General features: G+C 48.8%; 1 long non-coding RNA gene across 1 annotated transcript in view; it reads left to right on the forward strand.

Annotated features, from left to right (window-relative positions):
* LOC135058123 (uncharacterized) overlaps positions 1 to 17,818 on the forward strand; it is a 200,393-nt gene that overhangs the window by 29,349 nt on the left and 153,226 nt on the right. The gene's annotated exons all lie outside the window — the stretch shown is intronic.

Raw genomic sequence — 17,818 nt, forward strand, 5'->3', positions numbered from 1 at the left:
GTTGCTCCTGATAAAAAGTTGATAATTTCAAAAAAGTTATTGGCATTATACCCTTTCCCGCCAGAGGTTAGGGCGCGCTGGGAAACACCCCCTAAGGTGGACAAGGCGCTCACACGCTTATCCAAACAAGTGGCGTTACCCTCTCCTGAGACGGCCGCACTTAAGGATCCATCAGATAGAAAGATGGAAGTTATTCAAAAGAATATATACACACATGCAGGTGTTATACTACGACCAGCTATAGCAACTGCCTGGATGTGCAGTGCTGGAGTAGTTTGGTCAGAATCCCTGATTGAAAATATTGATACCCTAGATAGGGACAATGTTTTACTGTCGTTAGAACAAATAAAGGATGCATTTATCTATATGCGTGATGCACAGAGGGATATTTGCACACTGGCATCTCGGGTGAGTGCTATGTCCATTTCAGCCAGAAGAGCCTTATGGACACGACAGTGGACAGGCGATGCGGATTCAAAACGTCACATGGAGGTTTTGCCGTATAAAGGGGAGGAGTTATTTGGAGTTGGTCTATCAGACTTGGTGGCCACGGCTACTGCCGGGAAATCCACTTTTTTACCTCAAGTCACTCCCCAACAGAGAAAGGCACCGACCTTTCAACCGCAGCCTTTTCGCTCCTACAAAAATAAGAGAGCAAAGGGCTTGTCGTACCTGCCACGAGGCAGAGGAAGAGGGAAGAGACACCAACAGGCAGCTCCTTCCCAGGAACAGAAGCCCTCCCCGGCTCCTGCAAAAACCTCAGCATGACGCTGGGGCCTCTCAAGCGGACTCGGGGACAGTGGGGGGCCGTCTCAAAAATTACAGCGCGCAGTGGGCTCACTCGCAGGTAGACCCCTGGATCCTGCAGATAATATCTCAGGGGTACAGGTTGGAATTAGAGACGGATCCTCCTCATCGTTTCCTGAAGTCTGCCTTACCAACCGTCTCTTCCGAAAGGGAGAGGGTGTTGGAAGCCATTCACAAGCTGTACGCTCAGCAGGTGATAGTCAAAGTACCCCTATTACAACAAGGAAAGGGGTATTATTCCACTCTATTTGTGGTACCGAAGCCGGATGGCTCGGTAAGGCCTATTCTAAATCTGAAGTCCTTGAACCTCTACATAAAAAAGTTCAAGTTCAAGATGGAGTCACTCAGAGCAGTGATAGCGAACCTGGAAGAAGGGGACTTTATGGTATCCTTGGACATCAAGGATGCGTATCTACACGTTCCGATTTACCCCGCACACCAGGGGTACCTCAGGTTCATTGTTCAAAACTGTCACTATCAGTTTCAGACGCTGCCGTTCGGATTGTCCACGGCGCCTCGGGTCTTTACCAAGGTAATGGCCGAGATGATGATTCTTCTTCGAAGAAAAGGCGTATTAGTTATCCCATACTTGGACGATCTCCTAATAAGGGCAAGGTCCAGAGAACAGCTGGAGACAGCTTTAGCACTATCTCAAGAGGTGCTAAGACAACACGGGTGGATTCTGAATATTCCAAAATCCCATTTAATCCCGACAACTCGTCTGCTGTTCCTAGGAATGATTCTGGACACGGTTCAGAAAAAGGTTTTCCTTCCAGAGGAAAAAGCCAAGGAGTTATCCGATCTGGTCAGGAACCTCCTAAAACCAGGAAAAGTGTCAGTACATCAATGCACAAGAGTCCTGGGAAAAATGGTGGCTTCTTACGAAGCAATTCCATTCGGCAGATTCCATGCAAGAATATTCCAAAGGGATCTGTTGGACAAATGGTCAGGGTCGCATCTGCAGATGCACCTGCGAATAACCATGTCACCAAAGACAAGGGTGTCACTTCTGTGGTGGTTGCAGAAGGCTCACCTATTAGAAGGCCGCAGATTCGGCATTCAGGATTGGATCCTGGTGACCACGGACGCCAGCCTGAGAGGCTGGGGAGCAGTCACACAAGGAAGAAACTTCCAGGGAGTATGGACGAGTCTGGAAAAGTCTCTTCACATAAACATTCTGGAACTAAGAGCAATCTACAATGCTCTAAGCCAGGCGGAACTTCTCCTGCAAGGAAAGCCGGTGTTGATTCAGTCGGACAACATCACGGCGGTCGCCCATGTAAACAGGCAGGGCGGCACAAGAAGCAGGAGTGCAATGGCAGAAGCTGCCAAGATTCTTCGCTGGGCGGAGAATCACGTGATAGCACTGTCAGCAGTGTTCATCCCGGGCGTGGACAACTGGGAAGCAGACTTCCTCAGCAGACACGATCTTCATCCGGGAGAGTGGGGTCTACATCCAGAAGTCTTCAACATGTTAATAGACCGTTGGGAAAGACCAATTGTAGACATGATGGCGTCTCGCCTCAACAAGAAACTGGACAAATATTGCGCCAGGTCAAGAGATCCACAGGCAATAGCTGTGGACGCACTGGTAACTCCTTGGGTGTACCAGTCAGTGTATGTGTTTCCTCCTCTGCCGCTCATACCAAAGGTATTGAAGATCATACGGCAAAGAAGAGTAAGAACAATACTAGTGGTTCCGGATTGGCCGAGAAGGACTTGGTATCCGGAACTTCAAGAGATGCTCACGGACGAACCGTGGCCTCTACCTCTGAGAAGGGACCTGCTACAGCAGGGTCCCTGTCTTTTTCAAGACTTACCGCGGCTGCGTTTGACGGCATGGCGGTTGAACGCCAGATCCTAAAAGGGAAAGGCATTCCAGAAGAAGTCATTCCTACCTTGATTAAGGCACGGAAGGAAGTCACCGTGAAACATTATCACCGCATTTGGCGAAAATATGTAGCGTGGTGCGAGGATCGGAGGGTTCCGACGGAGGAATTCCAACTGGGTCGTTTCCTACATTTCCTGCAATCAGGATTATCTATGGGTCTCAAATTGGGATCCATTAAGGTTCAAATTTCGGCCCTGTCAATATTCTTCCAAAAAGAATTGGCCTCTGTCCCTGAGGTCCAGACTTTTGTCAAGGGAGTACTGCATATACAGCCTCCTGTGGTGCCTCCGGTGGCACCGTGGGATCTAAATGTAGTTTTAGATTTCCTCAAATCCCATTGGTTTGAACCATTGAAAAAGGTGGATTTGAAATATCTCACATTGAAAGTGACTATGTTACTAGCCCTGGCCTCTGCCAGGAGAGTATCTGAATTGGCGGCTTTATCTTATAAAAGTCCTTATCTAATCTTCCATTCGGATAGGGCAGAACTGCGGACTCGTCCGCATTTTCTCCCTAAAGTGGTATCAGCATTTCATCTGAACCAACCTATTGTGGTGCCTGCGGCCACTAGCGACTTGGAGGACTCCAAGTTGTTGGACGTTGTCAGAGCCTTAAAAATATACATTGCAAGGACGGCTGGAGTCAGAAAATCTGACTCGCTGTTTATATTGTATGCACCCAACAAGTTGGGCGCACCTGCTTCTAAGCAGTCGATTGCTCGTTGGATTTGTAACACAATTCAACTTGCACATTCTGTGGCAGGCCTGCCACAGCCTAAAACTGTAAAAGCCCACTCCACAAGGAAGGTGGGCTCATCTTGGGCGGCTGCCCGAGGGGTCTCGGCATTACAACTCTGCCGAGCAGCTACGTGGTCGGGGGAGAACACGTTTGTAAAATTTTACAAATTTGATACCCTGGCAAAGGAGGACCTGGAGTTCTCTCATTCGGTGCTGCAGAGTCATCCGCACTCTCCCGCCCGTTTGGGAGCTTTGGTATAATCCCCATGGTCCTTTCAGGAACCCCAGCATCCACTTAGGACGATAGAGAAAATAAGAATTTACTTACCGATAATTCTATTTCTCGGAGTCCGTAGTGGATGCTGGGCGCCCATCCCAAGTGCGGATTATCTGCAATACTTGTACATAGTTATTGTTAACTAATTCGGGTTATTGTTAAGGAGCCATCTTTAAGAGGCCCTTTCTGTTGTCATACTGTTAACTGGGTTTAGATCACAAGTTGTACGGTGTGATTGGTGTGGCTGGTATGAGTCTTACCCGGGATTCAAAATGCCTCCCTTATTGTGTATGCTCGTCCGGGCACAGTACCTAACTGGAGTCTGGAGGAGGGTCATAGGGGGAGGAGCCAGTGCACACCACCTGACCTAGTAAAGCTTTACTTTTTTGTGCCCTGTCTCCTGCGGAGCCGCTATTCCCCATGGTCCTTTCAGGAACCCCAGCATCCACTACGGACTCCGAGAAATAGAATTATCGGTAAGTAAATTCTTATTTTCTTTGCGTCATGTGCTGATTGGGGAGGGTTTTTTGGAAGGGACATCCTGCGTGACACTGCAGTGCCACTCCTAAATGGGCCCGGTGTTTGTGTCGGCCACTAGGGTCGCTTATCTTACTCACACAGTCAGCTACCTCATTGCGCCTCTTTTTTTCTTTGCGTCATGTGCTGATTGGGGAGGGTTTTTTGGAAGGGACATCCTGCGTGACACTGCAGTGCCACTCCTAGATGGGCCAGGTGTTTGTGTCGGCCACTAGTGTCGCTTAGCTTAGTCATCCAGCGAGCTTGGTGCAAATTTTAGGACTAAAAATAATATTGTGAGGTGTGAGGTATTCAGAATAGACTGAAAATGAGTGGAAATTATGGTTTTTGAGGTTAATAATAATATGAGATCAAAATGACCCCCAAATTCTATGATTTAAGCTGTTTTTTAGTGTTTTTTAAAAAAAACACCCGAATCCAAAACACACCCGAATCCGACAAAAAAAATTCGGTGAGGTTTTGCCAAAACGCGGTCGAACCCAAAACACGGCCGCGGAACCGAACCCAAAACCAAAACACAAAACCCGAAAAATTTCAGGCGCTCATCTCTAGTAGATATATCTGCAGATCAATTGATCTGCAGATATATCTATGTACGGATCAGGCAGTGTGCTGTGCATACACACTGCCCGATCCGTCGGGGGACTGACGTCATGAACTGGGCGGGCGCCCGCCCAGTTCACCTGTCAATCACCGCCGGCCACCGCAGCATGTGTACGGGCGGTCGAACAACCGCCCCGTACACACACAGCGACGCGCCAATATATCGTTAGCTATATTGGCCGTCGGCTGTGCTGCGCGGCCGACGCGATACGTCTGTGAACGACGGAGTTCACAGACATATCAGCCGTACACACTGGCCGACGGTCCCGCGATATATCGGCCGTTCAAGAGAACGGCCGATATATCGACCAGTGTTACGGGCCTTAAGATAAAGTACCAGCCAATCAGCTCCTAACTGCCATGTCACAGGCTGGGTTTGAAAAATGACAGAAGCTGGTTGGCTGATACTTTCTTTGTCCATTTTATCTCTACCCAAGGCGTAGTAAACAGACCCCTTAGTTACGCCCACTCAGCTGCAAGTGAAATGGGACCGAGTTGTTTACGACTCTTAATTGTCCATATGTTCATACACTGAGCTACAGGTCATGCACAATGCTAAAAAAAAAGGGTGTGTGGCCTCACAGGAAGGGTTCATGGCATCATGGCCCAACCCCTGCCAGCACTTCGGGAGCATGCCCAGCATACACAGAAATTCTGGCCTGCCCCGAAGACATCGTCTGGCTGCACTGCCGGCTCCTACACTGTGACAGGAGCCGAGTACTGTACATAATGTCACAGTGCAAGACCCGGCTCTTGTCATTGAGGAGGAGTTGGCATTTTGGTGTCACCCCTCAGACACCCTGCACCCACCGAGTGACACCACTGCCTGCGTGCACCTCTGCCATTATACGCATACAAAAAATTCTTATTTAAAATTTAGCAGTTAATATTTCATACATGTAATAATTTTAACTACCAGTCTCGGCCCAAATTTATGACGGGTCCAGTTCCGCCCATGCTTTGTCCCAGCTCAACCCCTGCATGTTTCCACATCCACCATTTCCGTCCTTGTCTTACTTTGGCTGTTTTGAGTCCATCGCTGGCAGTGGGAGTCCATGGGGAAGGAGGGGGGGTGCTTGATTAGAGATTGTATTAACAGCTGTAACCAGTTGTGTCTTGTGATCTCACATCTGTTTAAGGGCAACTGACATTACACAGAGGGGACTTTTGTCCAAAGTGCCCTGATGACACGTGCATAGAATGTCAATGGGAGCAGTGGCAGAACTTGTGAGTGGTAGGCCCAGGTGAAAAAATATTCTTTGGACCCCCAGTGATGGATTAAGAGGTGGAGAGACTCAGGGAGTAAGTACCCCCGGCCCCGCTATCTCACGGGGCCCCCAGTCGAAGCTGCTGTACAGGAATGATTCTGCTAGTCTCCAGGCTCCTCCACCAGAAGCAACACTCCCAGCAGTAGCGGCACCTGCTGGGAAAGCTGTTGCCAAAGGCAGAGCCTGGAGAGAAGTAAATTTGTCCCAGACTTCAGCACCCATGTTTGCTCGGTATCCATATCGGTGACGCTGCTCGCTCCTTTTCTCTGGTGGCGCCAGTGACTAGTACACACTGGCGCTTTGCAACTGATACTGGGGGATGAGACATCGTGACGTCTCGTTCCCCAAATAGGTGATAAAGAGTGGCGGGAGGCTGGAGTTTCTGTCAGACTCTGAAAATGCCCGACTCACTGGCAGTGTGTGTGTGTGGGGGGGGGGGCATTAAATTAATTATATAAGGGGTGGGGGAGAGCATATATATATATATATATATATATATATATACACACACTGCTCAAAAAAATAAAGGGAACACTTAAACAACACAATGTTACTCCAAGTCAATCACACTTCTGTGAAATCAAACTGTCCACTTAGGAAGCAACGCTGATTGAAAATCAGTTTCACATGCTGTTGTGCAAATGGAATAGACAACAGGTGGAAATTATAGGCAATTAGCAAGGCACCCCAATAAAGGAGTTGTTCTGCAGGTGGTGACCACAGATCACTTCTCACCTCCTATGCTTTCTGGCTGATGTTTTGGTCACTTTTGAAAGCTGGCGGTGCTTTCACTATAGTGGTAGCATGAGACGGAGTCTACAACCCACACAAGTGGCTCAGGTAGTGCAGCTCATCCAGGATGGCACATCAATGCGAGCTGTGGCAAGAAGGTTTGCTGTGTGTGTCAGCGTAGTGTCCAGAGCATGGAGGCGCTACCAGGAGACAGGCCAGTACATCAGGAGACGTGGAGGAGGCCGTAGGAGGGCAACAACCCAGCAGCAGGACCGCTACCTCCGCCTTTGTGCAAGGAGGAACAGGAGGAGCACTGCCAGAGCCCTGCAAAATGACCTCCAGCAAGCCACAAATGTGCATGTGTCTACTCAAATGATCAGAAACAGACTCCATGAGGGTGGTATGAGGGCCCGACGTCCACAGGTGGGGGTTGTGCTTACAGCCCAACACCGTGCAGGACGTTTGGCATTTGCCAGAGAACACCAAGACTGGCAAATTCGCCACTGGCGCCCTGTGCTCTTCACAGATGAAAGCAGGTTCTCACTGAGCACATGTGACAGACGTGATAGAGTCTAGAGACGCCAAGGAGAACGTTCTGCTGCCTGCAACATCCTCCAGCATGACCGGTTTTGGCAGTGGGTCAGTAATGGTGTGGGTTGGCATTTCTTTGGGGGGCCGCACAGTACTCCATGTGCTCGCCAGAGGTAGCCTGACTGCCATTAGGTACCGAGATGAGATCCTCCAGACCCCCTTGTGAGACCATATGCTGGTGCGGTTGGCCCTGGGTTCCTACTAATGCAAGACAATGCCTAGACCTCATGTGGCTGGAGTGTGTCAGCAGTTCCTGCAAGACGAAGGCATTGATGCTATGGACTGGCCCCGCTCGTTCCCCAGACCTGAATCAAATGAGCACATCTGGGACATCATGTCTCACTCCATCCACCAATGCCACGTTGCACCACAGACTGTCCTGGAGTTGGCGGATGCTTTAGTCCAGGTCTTGGAGGAGATCCCTCAGGGAGACCATCCGCCACCTCATCAGGAGACATGCCCAGGCGTAGTAGGGAGGTCATACAGGCACGGGAGGGCCCACACACACTACTGATCCTCATTTTTGACTTGTTTTAAGGACATTACATCAAAGTTGGATCAGCCTTGTAGTGTGTTTTTCCCACTTTAATTTTGAGTGTGACTCCAAATCCAGACCCTCCATGGGTTAATAAATTTGACTTCCATTGATAATTTGTGTGTGATTTTGTTGTCAGCACATTCAACTATGTAAAGAACAAAGTATTTAATAAGAATATTTTCATTCATACATTCAGATCTAGCGATGTGTTGTTTAAGTGTTCCCTTTATTTTTTTGAGCAATATATGTGCGTGTGTGTTGTGTGTGTGTGTGTATATATATATATATATATATATTTTTTTTTTTATTTTTTTTTAAATCTCACTATATGTGTGTTCCAAGCACATGTTCTTCTGCTTAAGGTTTGCTGCCACTCGTTTTTAAGAGGAGTGTCAATTTATTTAATTAATTTTAAATTAATTATTTTAATTTTTTATTGTTTAAATAAATTCTTCTACCATGTGCTTTAGTAGTGCAATTCCTAGGTGTGACCTGGGCGGCCTACCGCATTTATTATTGTTTTTTTTTTATATATATATATATATATATATATATATATATATATATATTTCTCTATCGTCCTAGTGGATGCTGGGGTTCCTGAAAGGACCATGGGGAATAGCGGCTCCGCAGGAGACAGGGCACAAAAAGTAAAGCTTTTCCAGATCAGGTGGTGTGCACTGGCTCCTCCCCCTATGACCCTCCTCCAGACTCCAGTTAGATTTTTGTGCCCGGCCCGAGAAGGGTGCAATCTAGGTGGCTCTCCTAAAGAGCTGCTTAGAAAAAGTTTAGCTTAGGTTATTTTATTATTTACAGTGAGTCCTGCTGGCAACAGGATCACTGCAACGAGGGACTGAGGGGAGAAGAAGTGAAACTCACCTGCGTGCAGGATGGATTGGCTTCTTGGCTACTGGACATCAGCTCCAGAGGGACGATCACAGGTACAGCCTGGATGGTCACCGGAGCCGCGCCGCCGGCCCCCTTGCAGATGCTGAAGTCAGAAGAGGTCCAGAATCGGCGGCTGAAGACTCCTGCTCAGTCTTCTAAAGGTAGCGCACAGCACTGCAGCTGTGCGCCCATTTTCCTCTCAGCACACTTCACACGCAGTCACTGAGGGTGCAGGGCGCTGGGGGGGGGCGCCCCTGGGAGGCAAATGTAACCTATATAAAGGCTAAAAAATACCTCACATATAGCCCCCAGAGGCTATATGGAGATATTTAACCCCTGCCTGGATTCACTAAATAGCGGGAGACGAGCCCGCCGGAAAAGGGGCGGGGCCTATCTCCTCAGCACACGGCGCCATTTCCTCTCACAGCTCCGCTGGTCAGGACGGCTCCCAGGTCTCTCCCCTGCACTGCACTACAGAAACAGGGTAAAACAGAGAGGGGGGGCAAATTTATGGCGATATTTTGATATATATAAAGCAGCTATAAGGGAGCACTTATTATAAGGCTATCCCTGTTATATATAGCGCTTTTGGTGTGTGCTGGCAAACTCTCCCTCTGTCTCCCCAAAGGGCTAGTGGGTCCTGTCTTCGTTAGGAGCATTCCCTGTGTGTCTGCTGTGTGTCGGTACGTGTGTGTCGACATGTATGAGGACGATATTGGTGTGGAGGCGGAGCAATTGCCAAATATGAGGATGTCACCCCCTAGGGAGTCGACACCAGAATGGATGCCTTTATTTATGGAACTACGGGATAGTGTCAACACGCTAAAGCAGTCGTTTGACGACATGAGACGGCCGGACAATCAATTAGTGCCTGTCCAGGCGACTCAAACACCGTCAGGGGCTGTGAAACGCCCTTGGCCTCAGTCGGTCGACACAGACCCAGACGCAGGCACTGACTCCAGTGGTGACGGTGACGAATCAACCGTATTTTCCAGTAGGGCCACACGTTATATGATTTTGGCAATGAAGGAGGCGTTACATTTAGCTGATACTACAGGTACCACTAAACAGGGTATTATGTGGGGTGTGAAAAAACTACCTATAGTTTTTCCTGAATCAGAAGAATTAAATGACGTGTGTAATGAAGCGTGGGTTGCCCCTGATAAAAAGCTGATAATTTCAAAGAAATTATTGGCATTATACCCTTTCCCGCCAGAGGTTAGGGAGCGCTGGGAAACACCTCCTAGGGTGGACAAGGCGCTAACACGCTTATCTAAACAAGTGGCGTTACCCTCTCCTGAGACGGCCGCACTTAAAGATCCATCAGATAGGAGGATGGAAAATATCCAAAAAAGTATATACACACATGCAGGTGTTATACTACGACCAGCTATAGCGACTGCCTGGATGTGCAGTGCTGGGGTAGTTTGGTCAGAGTCCCTGATTGAAAATATTGATACCCTGGACAGGGACAATATTTTACTGTCGTTAGAACAAATAAAGGATGCATTTCTTTATATGCGTGATGCACAGAGGGATATCTGCACACTGGCATCACGGGTAAGTGCTATGTCCATTTCGGCCAGAAGAGCTTTATGGACGCGACAGTGGACAGGCGATGCGGATTCAAAACGACATATGGAAGTTTTGCCGTATAAAGGGGAGGAGTTATTTGGAGTCGGTCTATCAGATTTGGTGGCCACGGCTACAGCCGGGAAATCCACCTTTCTACCTCAAGTCACTCCCCAACAGAAAAAGGCACCGACTTTTCAACCGCAGCCCTTTCGTTCCTTTAAAAATAAGAGAGCAAAGGGCTATTCATATCTGCCACGAGGCAGAGGTCGAGGGAAGAGACAGCAACAGGCAGCTCCTTCCCAGGAACAGAAGCCTTCCCCGGCTTCTACAAAAGCCTCAGCATGACGCTGGGGCTTCTCAAGCGGACTCGGGGACGGTGGGTGGTCGTCTCAAAAAATTACAGCGCGCAGTGGGCTCACTCGCAGGTAGATCCCTGGATCCTGCAGATAATATCTCAGGGGTACAGGTTGGAATTAGAGACAGATCCACCTCGCCGTTTCCTGAAGTCTGCTTTACCAACGTCCCCCTCCGAAAGGGAGACGGTTTTGGAAGCCATTCACAAGCTGTACTCTCAGCAGGTGATAGTCAAGGTACCTCTTCTACAACAAGGGAAGGGGTATTATTCCACTCTTTTTGTGGTACCGAAGCCGGATGGCTCGGTAAGGCCTATTCTAAATCTGAAGTCCTTGAACCTGTACATAAAGAAGTTCAAGTTCAAGATGGAGTCACTCAGAGCAGTGATAGCGAACCTGGAAGAGGGGGACTTTATGGTATCCTTGGACATCAAGGATGCGTATCTCCACGTTCCAATTTACCCCTCACACCAGGGGTACCTCAGGTTCGTTGTACAAAACTGTCACTATCAGTTTCAGACGCTGCCGTTCGGATTGTCCACGGCACCTCGGGTCTTTACAAAGGTAATGACCGAGATGATGATTCTTCTTCGAAGAAAAGGCATATTAATTATCCCATACTTGGACGATCTCCTAATAAGGGCAAGGTCCAGAGAACAGCTAGAGATGGGATTAGCACTGTCGCAAGAAGTGCTAAAACAGCACGGGTGGATTCTGAATATTCCAAAATCCCAGTTAATGCCGACAACTCGTCTGCTGTTCCTAGGGATGATTCTGGACACGGTTCAGAAAAAGGTTTTTCTCCCGGAGGAAAAAGCCAAGGAGTTATCCGAGCTTGTCAGGAACCTCCTAAAACCAGGAAAGGTGTCTGTACATCAATGCACAAGAGTCCTGGGAAAAATGGTGGCTTCTTACGAAGCAATTCCATTCGGCAGATTCCACGCAAGAATTTTCCAAAGGGATCTGTTGGACAAATGGTCAGGGTCGCATCTTCAGATGCACCTGCGGATAACCCTGTCTCCAAGGTCAAGGGTGTCTCTTCTGTGGTGGTTGCAGAGTGCTCATCTATTGGAGGGCCGCAGATTCGGCATACAGGATTGGATCCTGGTGACCACGGACGCCAGCCTGAGAGGCTGGGGAGCAGTCACACAAGGAAGAAACTTCCAGGGAGTATGGACGAGCCTGGAAACGTCTCTTCACATAAACATTCTGGAACTAAGAGCAATATACAATGCTCTAAGCCAGGCAGAACCTCTGCTTCAGGGAAAACCGGTGTTGATCCAGTCGGACAACATCACGGCAGTCGCCCATGTGAACAGACAGGGCGGCACAAGAAGCAGGAGTGCAATGGCAGAAGCTGCAAGGATTCTTCGCTGGGCAGAGAATCATGTGATAGCACTGTCAGCAGTGTTCATCCCGGGAGTGGACAACTGGGAAGCAGACTTCCTCAGCAGACACGATCTTCACCCGGGAGAGTGGGGACTTCATCCAGAAGTCTTCCACTTGCTGGTAACCCGTTGGGAAAGACCAATGGTGGACATGATGGCGTCTCGCCTCAACAAAAAACTGGACAGGTATTGCGCCAGGTCAAGAGATCCGCAGGCAATAGCTGTGGACGCGCTGGTAACGCCTTGGGTGTACCAGTCGGTGTATGTGTTTCCTCCTCTGCCTCTCATACCAAAAGTATTGAGAATTATACGGCAAAGAGGCGTAAGGACGATACTAGTGGTTCCGGATTGGCCAAGAAGGACTTGGTACCCGGAACTTCAAGAGATGATCACGGAAGATCCGTGGCCTCTACCTCTAAGGAGGGACTTGCTTCAGCAGGGTCCCTGTCTGTTTCAAGACTTACCGCGGCTGCGTTTGACGGCATGGCGGTTGAACGCCGGATCCTAAAGGAAAAAGGCATGCCGGAAGAAGTCATTCCTACTTTGATTAAAGCAAGGAAGGAAGTAACCGTGCAACATTATCACCGAATTTGGCGAAAATATGTTGCGTGGTGCGAAGATCGGAGTGCTCCGACGGAGGAATTTCAACTGGGTCGATTCCTACATTTCCTGCAATCAGGATTGTCTATGGGTCTCAAATTGGGATCTATTAAGGTTCAAATTTCGGCCCTGTCGATTTTCTTTCAAAAAGAATTGGCTTCAGTCCCTGAAGTCCAGACCTTTGTTAATGGAGTGCTACATATACAGCCTCCTGTGGTGCCTCCAGTGGCACCGTGGGATCTCAATGTGGTTTTGGACTTTCTAAAATCTCATTGGTTTGAACCACTAAAGAAGGTGGATTTGAAATATCTCACATGGAAAGTGACCATGCTTCTAGCCCTGGCTTCGGCCAGGAGAGTGTCAGAACTGGCAGCTTTATCTTACAAAAGCCCATATCTGATTTTCCATTCGGACAGGGCAGAACTGCGGACTCGTCCGCATTTTCTCCCTAAGGTGGTGTCAGCATTTCATCTGAACCAGCCTATTGTAGTGCCTGCGGCTACAAGTGACTTGGAGGACTCCAAGTTACTGGACGTTGTCAGAGCATTAAAAATATATATTGCAAGGACAGCTGGAGTCAGAAAATCTGACTCGTTGTTTATATTGTATGCACCCAACAAGATGGGTGCTCCTGCGTCTAAGCAGACGATTGCTCGTTGGATCTGTAGCACAATCCAACTTGCACATTCTGTGGCAGGCCTGCCACAGCCTAAATCTGTAAAGGCCCACTCCACAAGGAAGGTGGGTTCATCTTGGGCGGCTGCCCGAGGGGTCTCGGCATTACAACTTTGCCGAGCAGCTACGTGGTCAGGGGAGAACACGTTTGTAAAATTTTACAAATTTGATACTCTGGCTAAGGAGGACCTGGAGTTCTCTCATTCGGTGCTGCAGAGTCATCCGCACTCTCCCGCCCGTTTGGGAGCTTTGGTATAATCCCCATGGTCCTTTCAGGAACCCCAGCATCCACTAGGACGATAGAGAAAATAAGATTTTACTTACCGATAAATCTATTTCTCGGAGTCCGTAGTGGATGCTGGGCGCCCATCCCAAGTGCGGATTATCTGCAATAATTGTACATAGTTATTGTTCACTAATTCGGGTTATTGTTGAAGGAAGCCATCTTTCAGAGGCTCCGCTGTTATCATACTGTTAACTGGGTTTAGATCACAAGTTGTACGGTGTGATTGGTGTGGCTGGTATGAGTCTTACCCGGGATTCAAAATCCTCCCTTATTGTGTACGCTCGTCCGGGCACAGTACCTAACTGGAGTCTGGAGGAGGGTCATAGGGGGAGGAGCCAGTGCACACCACCTGATCTGGAAAAGCTTTACTTTTTGTGCCCTGTCTCCTGCGGAGCCGCTATTACCCATGGTCCTTTCAGGAACCCCAGCATCCACTACGGACTCCGAGAAATAGATTTATCGGTAAGTAAAATCTTATTATATATATATATTAGGTGATTCATCGCAAACTACTGGCGCTCTTCACACCGTCGTATGGGGATATGCCCCCTTGAACCTTGCAGTGTGCAATATTTGTATTATTTGGAGTACTACCTCCAATCATAATTGTGTGACTGGTTAAATATTGCATGGACAAAGGGCGTGCAATGGTTAAGGGGTCGTAGCCCCTTGCAACAGCGTGAACAGCGCACGCAAGGCCTGATGAATCACCTAGTAGGTGCTGTGGTCGGGGGAGTGGCGGGTGCGGGGGAGACGCGGATGGAGGAGTGGTGGTTGCGGGGGTGGCGGAGGGGCGGGTGCCACGGGTGGGGTTTCGGAGCCACTGCGGGTGTGGGGGTGCTGCGGGTGGGGGAAGGGCAGGTGCGGTGGTGCAGTGGGTGGGGGAGTGGCGGGTGCGGGGGTGCTGCGGAGCCACCATGGGTGGTGGATGGGGGATGTGCAGGTGCCATGGATGGGGCCTGGAGGTACTGCAAGTGGGTGAGGGGCAGGTAATGCTTCTCCTGGAAGCAGCTAAGCTGCTGTCCTCCCTTTGGCAGTGAATCTCCCGGAGACTCGCACAACATCCAAGTAGCCAGTCGCTATTGTTGGCTCCGGTGTCCCAACGCACCGCATTACAGGGAAGAAGATGAACTCAATAAACTACAGCTCCCAGCAGGCTTTAGTGCTGGAATGCTTTGGCGCTAAGGGCTGCTGGGAGCTGTAGTTTATTTAGTGCGGTCTGAAGAAGGGAAGAAGTCCCCGAAACGTCACCACAATAAAGCACAACCCACGGGGTATTTATGCATACATACAGCTAAGTACAAGTCTCTGAGTGCCGTCTGTTGTAGTGGAGATATATATATCTATATATATATATATATATCTCTATCTCTATCTCTATCTATATATATATATATATATATACACACATACATATATAAAAGACCCAAAAAAGTAACATACCAGCCTGGGTCAGTTTACTTTTTGCTCAGCTGCTGTTGACACAGGAGAGCTAGTACTCGTTCCCTCTGCTGGCTCCACGTCTTCCGTGCAGCCTGCACGCCCAGCCACTGACTGAGCCGCAGGCTGCTACTTCACACCATTGGACAGCTGAGCCGTCGCTCAGCTGTCCTGTATTTCCTGCAACGCCGGCGCCACCGCTGTTAGGTTGCCAGGGGAGCAGTAGGGTTGGAGACCGCCGATCACCATACTGACCGGGATCTTGGCATGTAGATGCCTGGCGGGCTCGGTGGTGAGCCACGCTGAGCTCACCACAGGTTCTATTCCCATTAGTCCCTGCTTGTAGGCAAGCCGACTGTAGGGATTGTGAGGGGGGCGGAATGTAGCCGCCGATGGTTCTGTGACCTCCAGTCACATAACTACATCCCATATATATATATATATATATATATATTTAAATATAATTGATCTCCCTGCCTCTATGTTAGGGATCTCCCTGCCTCTATTTGAAGTGCCCCGGGCCGCCCATAACCTTAATCCGGCTCTGCCTATGGTCCCCCTCCTCTAACCCACCCAAAGTTCATAATATGCCACACACCAGTAGGATGACAGGGGGAGGCAGAGGATAACAGGGAGAAACAGTGGGTAGCAGAGAGAGGCACAGAGTGACAGGGAGAGATAACATGTTACAAGGAGAGTGAGATGGTGACAGGACTACAATGATACAGTCCTCCACACAGTCCTGTGCTAGGTGGAGAAGAGATAGTATGTACCTTGGTGGCTGTGGGTGTTGAAAGAAGAGTGTGCTGCTGCACATACTCTAGTATTCTTGTCCTCCAGGGAGGTCTACTGCCCTAATCCCAAAATGGCCACCACGATCACTATTGAGAATTTGCAGGGGCCATCTTATTTCTTTACTGTATAAAACTGTGTAGTGACATGGTGCGAATCAGAAGTCTCCTACATAGCTCCTATGAGAGACCTGGTTAACGCGTGCCAAAAAGCTGTTCCAGCGTCCTTACACTAGAGATGAGCGCCGGAAATTTTTCGGGTTTTGTGTTTTGGTTTTGGGTTCGGTTCCGCGGCCGTGTTTTGGGTTCGACCGCGTTTTGGCAAAACCTCACCGAATTTTTTTTGTCGGATTCGGGTGTGTTTTGGATTCGGGTGTTTTTTTCAAAAAACCCTAAAAAACAGCTTAAATCATAGAATTTGGGGGTAATTTTGATCCCAAAGTATTATTAACCTCAAAAAACATAATTTACACTCATTTTCAGCCTATTCTGAACACATCACACCTCACAATATTATTTTTAGTCCTAAAATTTGCACCGAGGTCGCTGTGTGAGTAAGATAAGCGACCCTAGTGGCCGACACAAACACCGGGCCCATCTAGGAGTGGCACTGCAGTGTCACGCAGGATGGCCCTTCCAAAAAACCCTCCCCAAACAGCACATGACGCAAAGAAAAAAAGAGGCGCAATGAGGTAGCTGACTGTGTGAGTAAGATTAGCGACCCTAGTGGCCGACACAAACACCGGGCACATCTAGGAGTGGCACTGCAGTGTCACGCAGGATGTCCCTTCCAAAAAACCCTCCCCAAACAGCACATGACGCAAAGAAAAAAAGAGGCGCAATGAGGTAGCTGACTGTGTGAGTAAGATTAGCGACCCTAGTGGCCGACACAAACACCGGGCCCATCTAGGAGTGGCACTGCAGTGTCACGCAGGATGTCCCTTCCAAAAAACCCTCCCCAAACAGCACATGACGCAAAGAAAAAAAGAGGCGCAATGAGGTAGCTGACTGTGTGAGTAAGATTAGCGACCCTAGTGGCCGACACAAACACCGGGCCCATCTAGGAGTGGCACTGCAGTGTCACGCAGGATGTCCCTTCCAAAAAACCCTCCCCAATCAGCACATGATGCAAAGAAAAAGAAAAGAAAAAAGAGGTGCAAGATGGAATTATCCTTGGGCCCTCCCACCCACCCTTATGTTGTATAAACAAAACAGGACATGCACACTTTAACCAACCCATCATTTCAGTGACAGGGTCTGCCACACGACTGTGACTGATATGACGGGTTGGTTTGGACCCCCCCCAAAAAAGAAGCAATTAATCTCTCCTTGCACAAACTGGCTCTACAGAGGCAAGATGTCCACCTCATCTTCACCCTCCGATATATCACCGTGTACATCCCCCTCCTCACAGATTATCAATTCGTCCCCACTGGAATCCACCATCTCAGCTCCCTGTGTACTTTGTGGAGGCAATTGCTGCTGGTCAATGTCTCCGCGGAGGAATTGATTATAATTCATTTTAATGAACATCATCTTCTCCACATTTTCTGGATGTAACCTCGTACGCCGATTGCTGACAAGGTGAGCGGCGGCACTAAACACTCTTTCGGAGTACACACTTGTGGGAGGGCAACTTAGGTAGAATAAAGCCAGTTTGTGCAAGGGCCTCCAAATTGCCTCTTTTTCCTGCCAGTATAAGTACGGACTGTGTGACGTGCCTACTTGGATGCGGTCACTCATATAATCCTCCACCATTCTATCAATGTTGAGAGAATCATATGCAGTGACAGTAGACGACATGTCCGTAATCGTTGTCAGGTCCTTCAGTCCGGACCAGA

The sequence above is a fragment of the Pseudophryne corroboree genome, chromosome 3, assembly GCF_028390025.1.
Source record: "Pseudophryne corroboree isolate aPseCor3 chromosome 3, aPseCor3.hap2, whole genome shotgun sequence".
Lineage (NCBI taxonomy): Eukaryota > Metazoa > Chordata > Amphibia > Anura > Myobatrachidae > Pseudophryne > Pseudophryne corroboree.